The sequence below is a fragment of the Gymnodraco acuticeps genome, unplaced genomic scaffold (genome assembly GCF_902827175.1).
Source record: "Gymnodraco acuticeps unplaced genomic scaffold, fGymAcu1.1, whole genome shotgun sequence".
Classification (NCBI taxonomy): domain Eukaryota; kingdom Metazoa; phylum Chordata; class Actinopteri; order Perciformes; family Bathydraconidae; genus Gymnodraco; species Gymnodraco acuticeps.
Window position 1 is genome coordinate 78,726 of NW_022991085.1, and position 12,005 is coordinate 90,730.

Here is a 12,005-nt window from a genome sequence, read left to right on the forward strand (position 1 = left end):
TGGTGGTGAGTTGGGTCGAGTGGCGGGGGAAGCCTCTGGATAGACCTGGTAAGCCCAAACGTGTAGTTCGGGTGAAACTGGGAACGTCTGGAGGAGGCCCAAGTTCAGGAGGCCTTCAACTCACACCTCCGGCGGAGCTTTTCGGGCATTCCTGTGGAGGTTGGGGACATTGAACCAGAGTGGTCGGTGTTCAAAGCCTCTATTACCGAAGCCGCGGCGGGGAGCTGTGGGTCTCAAGGTCCTAGGTGCCTCAAGGGGCGGTAAACCCTCGAACCTCCTGGTGGACACCGGTGGTCAGGGAAAGCCGTCCCGACTGAAGAAGGAGGCCTTCAGGGATTTGTTATCCCGGGGGACTCCCGAGGCAGTTGCAAGGTACCGACAGGCCCGAAGGGCAGCAGCCTCATCCGTGGCCGAGGCAAAGCAGCGGGTTGGGGAGAAGTTCGGAGAAGACATGGAGAAGGACTTTCGGGCGGCACCAAAGTTGTTCTGGAAAACTGTCCGACACCTCAGGAGGGGGAAGCAGGGAACCATTCAAGCTGTGTACAGTAAGGATGGGACGTTGTTGACCTCAACTGATGGAGTGTTAGGGCGTTGGAAGGAACACTTTGAGGAACTCCTGAACCCGACAACTCTGCCCTCTATGTTAGAGGCAGAGCTGGAGTATGACGGGGGATCAACACCAATCTCCCGGGGGGAGGTCACTGAGGTCGTCAAACAACTCCACAGTGGCAAAGCCCCGGGGGTCAGGGCCGTATCCAGGATTTCCTAAATACCGAGGTCCAAACATGCTAGGGGGGTTTGGGGGATACGAGATTTTTGGGATTTTCATGATCTAGTTATGGTGCTTTTTAAGTCCTATGGGGGGTCACAAATTAGATAATATATCGATTTCAAACCATTTCAGTGGGCTGACAATGTCAGCATCAATTATTTTGAAAGTGTAATACATAATAAGAATCAGTTGATTGTTACTATTAATGATCTGGACATGCAGAAGAGGCTAAAATGATCACAAAACATTGTCAACATCAGTGGCGAGCCGTGACTTTTATACCTAGGCCCTCTGACCCCCACCCCTTCCCTCGAGTTATTACGTCACAGCGTATACTTCAGCGGAATATCAAAACAACGGCCCGGGGTGCAAAACGCATCAATGAAAGCGACCCTCTACCACACAAAACAACACCTGTAAATAACCCTATTTGTGTTCTTTGAAATTGAAAAGGATATTGCATTGTGTTTGTTACTTTCGTTGCAGTTGTATGTCTTAAGTGTAATTTGGCATGCTTTTATTTTGAAGGCGAGTTAACGCTGTTGACAGGAAGTTGTTGTTGCTATGGAAACAAGAAACGTTTCACAGCGGGCGGAACTTGTCATAAAGTCTGTGATAATAACACCCACCCATTTAGCGGGAAGATATGATTGGTCAATTGTACTGTCATTTGACATTACTCTCTCGTTCAGTTACTAGAGCGGGGCCCTCTGTGAATTCATAGCTGGACCGCCTGGACGTCCAACAGCTCCTCTCTTCACAGTAACTTGCAGAGATGAGCTTCTTTCATTTAACTCTTCACATTCCAACATAAACTGAATAGGCAGATTTGAAGGATTTATTTCTTTGGAAATGTTATTTTAATTACAATTAAATCAAGTTATTTTGGTAAAACTAATGAAAAATATAACTAAAAAAATATATAATTTGTTTTAATGTTTTTAAATATTATTTACACAGAGGGCCCTGACGGCTCGCCACTGGTCAACATTCATTTTCCATGTCTCTCTCCTTTCCATAACCTACAGCCTCTCTTCCATCTTCTTGAGTCTCTCTGTCTTCTTCCTGTTCATTACTCTCTCTGTCCTCTACGCTTTCTCTTTGTTCAATCTCTCCCTCGTTGTTCACTTTTTGCTCCTCCTCACTTGTCGCTCCTGCCAGTGAATTAAAAGCAATTCAGCAATTTAGTTCATTTCACTTGTTTGTTTGCATTATTTTTTTATTTAAATCTGTTTTGTTTGATTCTCAAAAGAGAACAAAGATGTAAGCAAATTGTGTTTTATACAATTGTATGTTATTATGACATCATAACTGCAATAGATGTATGTTTTAAAAGTATGCCTATTGTAAATGAACACTATTGTTATAGATAAATAGATAGATATGGGGTTGTTAAGCCTACATTATTTTTGTGTGACTATACCTGCAGTTCCTTCCTGACTTCCATCACTTTCACTCTCTCTATTTCCCTGTCCTGTCTCTTCCTTACCAACGCTGAGCTTTGACTGACGTAGTCTTTTCATTATATCTGAGTCAGTGTAAAAAGAAAACAATACAATGTTATATCTTCAATGTTTTACTCAAATTGAAATGAAAGAAAACCATTAAAATGTTTGTTAAAAGGTAATCCTTCTGACATTGGATGAATGTAATTAACTTTAGCTCTCTAGCTAGATTATTCACGCAATTTAAACCAAAGTATAGCCTATATCTGCAATATAAGTTAGTGTGCATGTTGTCGGACGTCCACTGACTAACGTAGAGCGTTCACACAGGATCTGCTGCTCATATGATGTCCTGATGAACAGAAACACAAGTAGCCCGCTGGACTCAGATCTCTAGATACCTCATCACTCTTCCGCTGCTCCCGTACAAGTCCGGGCTGCGGTGATTTGTTGATACATGTCGTCTTCTTCTGTTTGCTTTAATCGAGGCTACGTAGTTATGCAGCGCCCCCATGGTCAGTAAATGGAAGTACTACAAAGAACCCCGTTTAGTGTAATTATTTCACAAGTTTTGTATACACAGCTCGGAAAATATTACCGAGGTCCGGACCTCGGTGACCTCAATGGTAGATACGGCCATGCCGGGGGTGGATGAGATCCGCCCGGAAATGCTGAAGGCTCTGGGTGTTGAGGGACTGTCATGGTTGACACGTCTCATCAACGTTGCGTGGAAGTCGGAAACAGTACCGAAAGAGTGGCAGACCGGGGTGGTGGTTCCCCTTTTTAAAAAGGGGGATCAGAGGGTGTGTGCCAATTACAGAGGCATCACACTACTCAGCCTCCCCGGGAAAGTTTACTCTAAGGTACTCGAAAGGAGGGTCAGGCCGATTGTCGAACCTCAGATTGAGGAGGAACAATGCGGATTCCGTCCTGGTCGTGGAACGACGGATCAGCTTTTTACTCTCGCAAGGATCCTGGAGGGGGCCTGGGAGTACGCTTATCCGGTCTACATGTGTTTTGTAGACTTGGAGAAGGCGTATGACCGAGTTCCCAGGGAGTTACTGTGGGAGGTGCTGCGGGAGTATGGGGTGAAGGGGTCTCTACTCAGGGCCATCCAATCTCTGTACTGCCAAAGCGAGAGCTGTGTCCGGGTCCTCGGCAGTAAGTCGGACCCATTTCCAGTGAGGGTTGGCCTCCGACAGGGCTGCGCTTTGTCACCAATCCTGTTTGTAATATACATGGATCGGATTTCGAGGCGTAGTCATGGGGGAGGGGGTCTGCAGTTCGGTGGACTAAGGATTACACCACTGCTTTTTGCAGATGATGTGGTTCTAATGGCTTCATCGGTCTGCGACCTTCAGCACTCACTGGATCGGTTCGCAACCGAGTGTGAAGCGGCTGGGATGAGGATCAGCACCTCCAAATCTGAGGCCATGGTTTTCAGCAGGAAACCGATGGACTGTCCACTCCAAGTAGGGAATGAGTCCTTACCCCAAGTGAAGGAGTTTCAAGTATCTCGGGGTCTTGTTCTCGAGTGAGGGAACAATGGAGCGTGAGATGGGCCGGAGAATCGGAGCAGCGGGAGCGGTACTGCAGTCGCTTTACCGCACCGTTGTGACGAAAAGGGAGCTGAGCCAGAAGGCAAAGCTCTCTGTCTACCGGGCCATTTTCGTTCCTACCCTCACCTATGGTCATGAAGGATGGGTCATGACCGAAAGAACGAGATCTCGGATACAAGCGGCCGAGATGGGTTTTCTCCGCAGGGTGGCTGGTGTCTCCCTTAGGGATAAGGTGAGAAGTTCGGTCATCAGGGAGGGACTCGGAGTTGAGCCGCTCCTCCTTCGCGTCGAAAGGAGCCAGTTGAGGTGGTTCGGGCACCTAGTTAGGATGCCACCTGGGCGCCTCCCTAGGGAGGTGTTCCAGGCACGTCCAGCTGGGAAGAGACCATGGGGTAGACCTAGGACCAGGTGGAGGGATTATATATCTTCGCTGGCCTGGGAGCGCCTTGGGATCCCCCAGTCAGAGCTGGTTGATGTCGCCAGGGAAAAGAACGTTTGGGGCTCTCTGCTGGAACTGCTACCCCCGCGACCCGACCACGGATAAGCGGGAGAAGATGGATGGATGGATGGACATTATTGTGGCACATCAGTAAAGCCTTACATATAAATATATAAGGTGGCAGACATAATTGAATGAATTTTAACTGAACAATAACTGAATGAGTTCACTCTTAGACCAGCAGGGGTACCAAATGTATGCAGACTGCTGCAATAAGTACATTAATTAACTGTCACATCGATGTTTGTCTGTATGAATATGATAATATTAACAATCATATTATTCCTATCAGCTGTCAATCACTGTTATGATTCACATATTCAGTGTTATTATTAAATAAACTATATTTTTTGGAGGAGTTAATGATGAATGTTCCACAAGATGCTTGCTCACCCTCCTTCAAATTTGAAAGACAAGTAACTACTATCATAAATCAAAAGAATCAAAAGAACAGTTCAGCGCCCCACAACTTCATTGCAAACAGTTACAACCTTGACTTTACATCAGAAAGAACAAACATTAAAGAAGTGACCAACTGCATCAGTTAGGGTTAAAAAACGTGTATTCAGCTAAAACATAAACATCGCTGCAGTTATCCAGTGGAAAGTCCTTACCTACTGGCCTAGTTAAATCAAAGTGCTTACTTTTTTTTGGGTGGGCAGTGAAGTTTTACACACCGTCTTATTTGACTTTCTCAGGACTTAAAACAGTTTTTTGGGGGCAGGACCCCACAAAGAAAAAAATATATATGTACACACGTAAGGTCATCATCTTAACAGTTTATTATTCTCATCGACTCATCCGTGAGCAGAGCATCAAGTTGGCATGCCTATAACAGCTGAATGTGGCGATTACCATCTTGTTCAGCAAAACGCCTCACAAACGTATTAAGATTTAAAGCTATGGTGCGTTTTGATTCAATGCTGAGTACAGCCAAACTTGACAGGCTCTTCTCTATCATTGTAGACCGCAAACAGTGGCGGGGCCAGAGTATTTGTGTTGGGTAATCTATGGTAGGGCTAACCCATACAGTGGTGGGGCTCAAGTCAGTATTTGCAATGTAATTACATACACGCTCCCCTTGACAGTGAAACGCCACGCGTGAGGTTTAGATTATTTACCTGTCTCAATCCAACTGTATGAAATAAAAAGGCACATTTTTCTTGTAGTAAATAAAAAGGGCGACCTGGAGCCAATCCTGCAATTTCCCCACAGGTGAAAGAATTGACATGCTGAAAACCCAACCCCTGCAGGGGGTCTGGGAGATTTTTTGAAATACTAACATAAAATACACATTCTGGTACTCTCTTGAGAAGAAAAATAAATAAATCTATTACTACATGACATATTTAAAAAAAGATGAATGCCATTTTAGTTTTGTGTTACTTTGTTCTGAAAGCTGAACCTGCTGCTCCTCACAGAGAGAAGAGGGAAGAGGCTGTGTGAATTACTTTACATTGTGGATAGCCCCCATTGTTCTGTGTGTCAAAATGAAAGACAGCCCACACACCTATCAATCATCAAACCGTGGGGTCTTATTTCATTACGTGTTGATTTCTATCAACACGTAATGTTGAATCGATGTATACCTATAGAGATGTACTACAGCAAAAGTATTCTCCGTCGGGAATTCCTGCAACAACACCACACCGTTATCTTGATTCTGATTGGCCAGAAGACATTATCAAAGATGTTCTATTGAGAAGACGATCACTACGTGACAAAAGTTTTCAAAACCGTTTCTAGTCTTCGGTATTTCCAGGCAAGTGGCTACTGAAATCAATCTGACTAACTGCTGTCTGTGCAATTTACTCCGCGCGAGTTGGCGGACTTTATTTTGCTTACTTTAACATCATTTTTCATGGTGGGGCTAAGCCATTTCCTCGCGCCAGGGCCGGGGGAGGGGTTACAAGGCTCGCGTCTTGTGCTGCATTCACTGGCACTCGGACATTAGAGATTTTCTCTCATAAATGTCTGATGAGAAACAACTTTTCTTTCAAAACAAAGCTGCCAAATGGGGTTGCAGCTGGGGTGGCAAGGCCTTTTTCTGAGGTGGCAGCTGCCACCCCGTGCCACCCCGTAGAACCGCCACTGGTTACAATTATATGTAAAAAAAATCTAAATATATTATTTGGCCTCAAATCATCTGAGGCCTGGCGCCCCCCCCCCCCCCTGCGATCTTTGGTGCGCCCCCCAGGTTGGGAACCTTTTTATATATATATAAATGTTTTATTGAATATTTTTAAAACATACAAAAGCTCGGTGAGGATATCATCAACTTATCAACATAAGTGCAAGACATTCATTCACAATAAGACAAAAAAAAATACATCCAATAAGAGCCAGGGGGAGAGAAAAAAAGCATAAAGGCACAAAAACATTTGAGAGGCATTAAGCTTACTTAAAATAATAACCATTTGGAAATGTCATTGCAAATCTTTATAGACATGTTACAAGATTGTATTTTCCTAAGGGACAGAAAAAAGGACTTGAACTCATTTATGAAACAGGGAAAGGAGGGCTTGCCTCCTCTCCATTTACTACAATGTAAATGGTATTTACCCAAAATAATAATTATATTTACCAAATCAGATATGGGAGAATCCAAATTATCAATATAATATAAAATGTGATATATTTTGAAGGCCGGAATGTTTGTTAATTTAAGTAACAACCAATCTCTCACATTCGACCAAAACAATTTAGAAAAAGGGCATGAGAAAAATAAATGTTCCAACGATTCATCAGATAAATTACAAAAGGAACATGGTTCCACTTCAAATTTAAATCTTGAATTTAAAAAAGTAGAAACCGGGTAGATTTTATGAACAATTTTAAAATGAGTTTCTTTTGCTTTAGGAGAAATAGGCCATTTTATAAAATAAGATAGAGCTTTTTCCATTACAGATAAAGTGTCTAAATCGGTCCCTTGTGGAAATAAGCCTCTGTTCAAATTGTGAAAAATGTGGGATTTCAAAGAAGCATTAATAGATTCTTAAGAGTATCGCCAATAAATTCCAAACTAGGTAAAACTGATACAACATTTGAGTACAGTAAAGTATTATGAATCATTTCAATAAGTGGTACAGGAATTGCTTTACAGATTTTGTTATAATCTTTAGCAGTACACGTTATATTGTATTTCGTTGAAAAAGCCAAAACATCTAGCAGTTTACCATTGCAATCTAGTAAATCACTAACAAACAAAATACCCCTCTCATGCCAATCACTCCTAAACAAGGATTTTCTGTTTATAATAATCACTCTATTGTTCCATAAAGTAGATCCATGAGGAGAAAAATTGTGGGTAAATATCATTTTCCAATAATGAAGTATCTGCTTATGAAAATTTGACAATTTGGTCGGAATCTTATTAACCTCAAAATCACATTTTAAAAGAAAATCAAACCCTCCTAGACGTTTAAATATGGCCTTTGGAATGTGGAACCACATGGATTCTGGCTGGGACAAAAAAGCTTTCAACCATTTTATTTTAATTGTTCCAATCATCGATTCAAAGTCTAAAGCTTTAATTCCGCCTTTATCATATTCTTTAACAAGCTGTGACTTTTTAATGTAGTGAGTTTTATTTCTCCACAAGAATTGGAAAATAATTGAGTTGTTTTTTTTAATATTGGCCGAAGAGACAAAACATGAGTGGCATGGATAAATAAGTTTAGATATACCTTCTGCTTTAGTAAGAAGAACTCTGCCAAAAATAGTAAGATCTCTAGTTAACCAACGACTGAGAGATTTCTTCATATCTGTGATACGGTTACAAATATTAAGATCTTCTCTCCTGATATAATTTTTAGATAATGTTATTCCTAAATATTTCCCTTCAGGTACCACTCTAATAGAGTCAATAATGGAATCATCACATGAATGGATAGGGAGTAATTCACATTTGAAAAAATTGAAATTGTGTTAAGAGTTCCCTTTACCATGGATTTATTCTTTAGGAAAATGGATGTGTCATCCGCGAATTGACTAATTTTAAATTCTTTGTCAAAGAGGGTAATGCCTAATATTTTGTGATTCTTTATAATAAGCGTTGTTAAAACTTGGGTGGTAAGAATAAATCATTTTGGGGAAATAGGGCAACCCTGTCGAATACCACGGAAAACCTAGGGCTCATTCCAGGGTTCAAAGATACAGAACTATAGATGTCCGAATAGAGCATCCTAATTATGTTGCAGAAATGTTCACCAAAACCCAGAAATGTTAGAGTTTCCATTAAAAAGGAATGTTCAACAGTATCAAAAGCCTTATAAAAATCCAGAAATAGTACGAGACCTTCAGTATCAATAAACTCCTGGTAATCGAGCATATCCAATATCAGTCTGGTATGGTTGTGAATACTTCTGCCCTTAATAAAGGCTGATTGACATTCATCTAGTTGATTCAGACCTGAGTTTAACCTGTTAGCATAAACATGTGCTAACAGTCTGTAATCATTACATAGTAGGGTAACAGGTCTCCAATTATCCAACAAAAGATCATTTTTATTTGGTTTTGGAATTAAGGTAATAAGGCCATGTTTCATGGTTGGCGAAAGGTTTCCTGCTGAAATGCAATCTGTGAAAGCCTTATAAAGCATTTTTCGCACATCTGACCAAAAACATTTGTAAAACTCTATGGTTATCCCAGGTTGGGAACCACTGATCTAGATAATTCGAACGGCACTTATCATGGCTGCCACTAAGGGACTTCCGGGTCATTTCACTCCGTTAGGAAGGTTCCTTAGCTAAATGGACTATTCAACTTCAGCCTAGACCTAGATAATTCGAACGGCACTTATCATGGCTGCTACTGAGGTATTTCCGGGTCATTTCACTCCGTTAGGAAGGTTCCTAAGCTAAATTGACTATCGAGTGTCGAAGTCACGCCCATCTACTTCCGCCCCATAAGAGCTTATTTCTGATAAATTAGGCTTGTTTGAGACAAGCGAGACATGCGCAATTACGACCGCCGTCTTGCTAGTGCGTTGCATGATGGTTAGTCATTTTGTCCGACTTGCTCTGGAGGCTCGCCTACATGAGACGTTGAAATCTCGCGGGACAAAGACGCCCGCAGCCTTGATGGCCCGTCCACACAGCGGCGTGCGTTGAAGCTTCCAACGCTTCTGCCCATTCACTTTGAATGGGGTGACGTCACTTTTAGCCGAACTGCATTTTGGGAAGCGACGTGGAGCGTTGCTGGCGTAGCTGGCGTCAAAAGTTGAACAATGTTCAACTTTTGACGCCTCGACGGAGGCGTCAGCCAATGAAATCCCGTTTATGCAAATCTGCCAGTACAATCGCATAGCCAATCAAACCGCGTGTATGCTGGGAGAGACTACGCAGGTCATTTCCTCATATTCAAAAAAATGGAGGGAAAATTCATTATAGCGGTAGTGAATCACCCGGTGCTGTATGATCAGTCTCTGTTCGTCTACCGGGATACAAACCGGAGGAGCGAGGCATGGAGGGAGGTGGCAGAGACAGTGGATGAAACTGGTAGGTTTTCGCCTGTTTGGGGATTTTATATCCAGTTTACTTCGTTTTAACATTGCTATTGCTTTGTATGTCGGGGGCGGGAGATTCATGTGATTGGTTGTTGGTCGCGTTGCTCGCAAAAAATCCCCAAGCTTCAGATACGCCCACCTCCAAGCGTCAACGCACGCTGCTGTGTGGACGCTCCGTGAGAGCGAGGCGCGGCGAGGCGGTGCAGTTTCTCTCCACGGGCTGCGGAAGCGAAATGCTTGATGGGAAACGACTCGCTGGTATCTCGAGCTGAGCGCTCATTGGTGGTTTTTACCACGTGCTGCTGATGAAACTCTCCAATTGGCTCGGCAAAAGTTTGTTGTTGTTTTGTGTCAGTTTTACCGCACTTCCATTCACATTTTCATCATTGTTCCACAATGTTTATCATCATGAAATTAATATCTATATATTTTTATACTAGGATAGGCTACTTGGACTGCTTACCCTTTTCATACTTTATATATCTTAGCATATTCATACACACTGTTAATACTGCTCACAGGCTGCTGTGTATATCTAGTGTATTCATACCCCTCACTGTTTATTCATCATTCAATTCATTCTATCTTTTATTCTGTAGATTGTGTACATTACTTTTCACTTAGAAGCTAAACTGCATTTCGTTGTCTCAGTACCTGTAATCTGTGCAATAACAATAAAGTTGAATCTAATCTTGAGCAACAACTAATGTATTTACTTAGTACATATCTGACATTAACGATTAAACACATTTGTGCATTCTTTATAAATGCAAACCGAGTCAAGCCGACTCCGGAGGCGGCAGTATGCACCTTAAAGTTGTTTGCAATCCGCCAAAAAACCGAGAGGAGAAGGAGAAGCAGAAGAAGAAGAAGAAGAAGATTTTTGATTTTTAAAACAACATTTTATTTGCATTTGTTTTAAACATACACCCACCCTGCAAAAGAGTCGGAACAAAACTAATACATTACACAATCAAATAAATAAATAAACAGATTTTCATGACTACCAAATAAATATCATTTGAAAACCCCATTTGAAAGCGTTTTACCCATTTAAAAACATCCTCTTTTACACACTTTAAAAACGAAAACTACACCTATCCTTTAAAACTTCAAAATTAGAGAGTCATTCTCCCCCAGCGAGCACAGAACCTGCCCAACAGCCCACACATCCAGAAACCCCTGCAGATGATTGATCAGCGTATAGTACGCATGCTCCACCCTCAGACGCGCTGCCACCAGCCCCCTCAGACAGAGCACTGCATCCGTCCATCCCACTCCAGCAAGTTGGTTCTTCCTACTTTTCCAGATTGCTAATTTTGCATTAGCAAACAAGAAATTCATCAATAGTAGGGTTTCCTTCTTTTTCAGGATGTATTTGGGGCCATGGACAAAAAGTGGTATGGAGAAAACCTCCCCGAACCCTTCCACCCACACCTGTAAAAAAATGTTAAGACCAGCCAATCGGGGACAGGACACCACTAAATGCTCCAATGTTTCTGCCATAAAACAGAACGGACAGCCTCCCCTTGTGCCTAGGTCAAAATGAGCTCTGTATTTGTTAGTGGCTATTGCACCGTGTATAATTCTCCATTGGATGTCAGCCATCCTTTTCTCAACCGGAGATTTATTCAGGATCCGCCAGCTGCCCTGAGGGGAAAAGCCCAAGCCAAACACATTTGTCCACCTCGACTCTCTGACGCCTGCGAGCGAGCTGAGGTTTAACACCTTTACACAGCTAAGGTATAGCTTCTTCCCATTGCAGGCGCTGAACTTTGCAGGTGTTAGAGTCCCCAGTGATAGCAGGAGACCATCCTCCTCTCTCCATTCCCCTACCGCAGGACCCACACTCAAGGCATGAAAGACATAATCATGTCCCTTTCTCCACTGGTCAGCCAGATCTGCATCCAGAGCAAAAGTCCGGTGGGATGGCGACAGTGACTGCCACACCTCATCTACCAAGTTCTCCAGAATGCCCGTCACCTCAGCCAGTTTTTCTGTGGAGACCCCCATCAAATGACCAAGTTTTACCACTCCCGCTTCAATAAACGCATTTTTTAGGGTGGCTGAAGAGAAAAGGGTTCCAGAAAGAAAACCAGTGTCAAACAGTGGCTCCTCAAACAGCCACATCCCAGGCCGGGGGTCAGGTGGTCTGGTAAAACTCAGAATCTTCCAGGCATTGATGACTGAGCAGTAAAAAGGTGTAAGTCCAGTTATCTTGTAT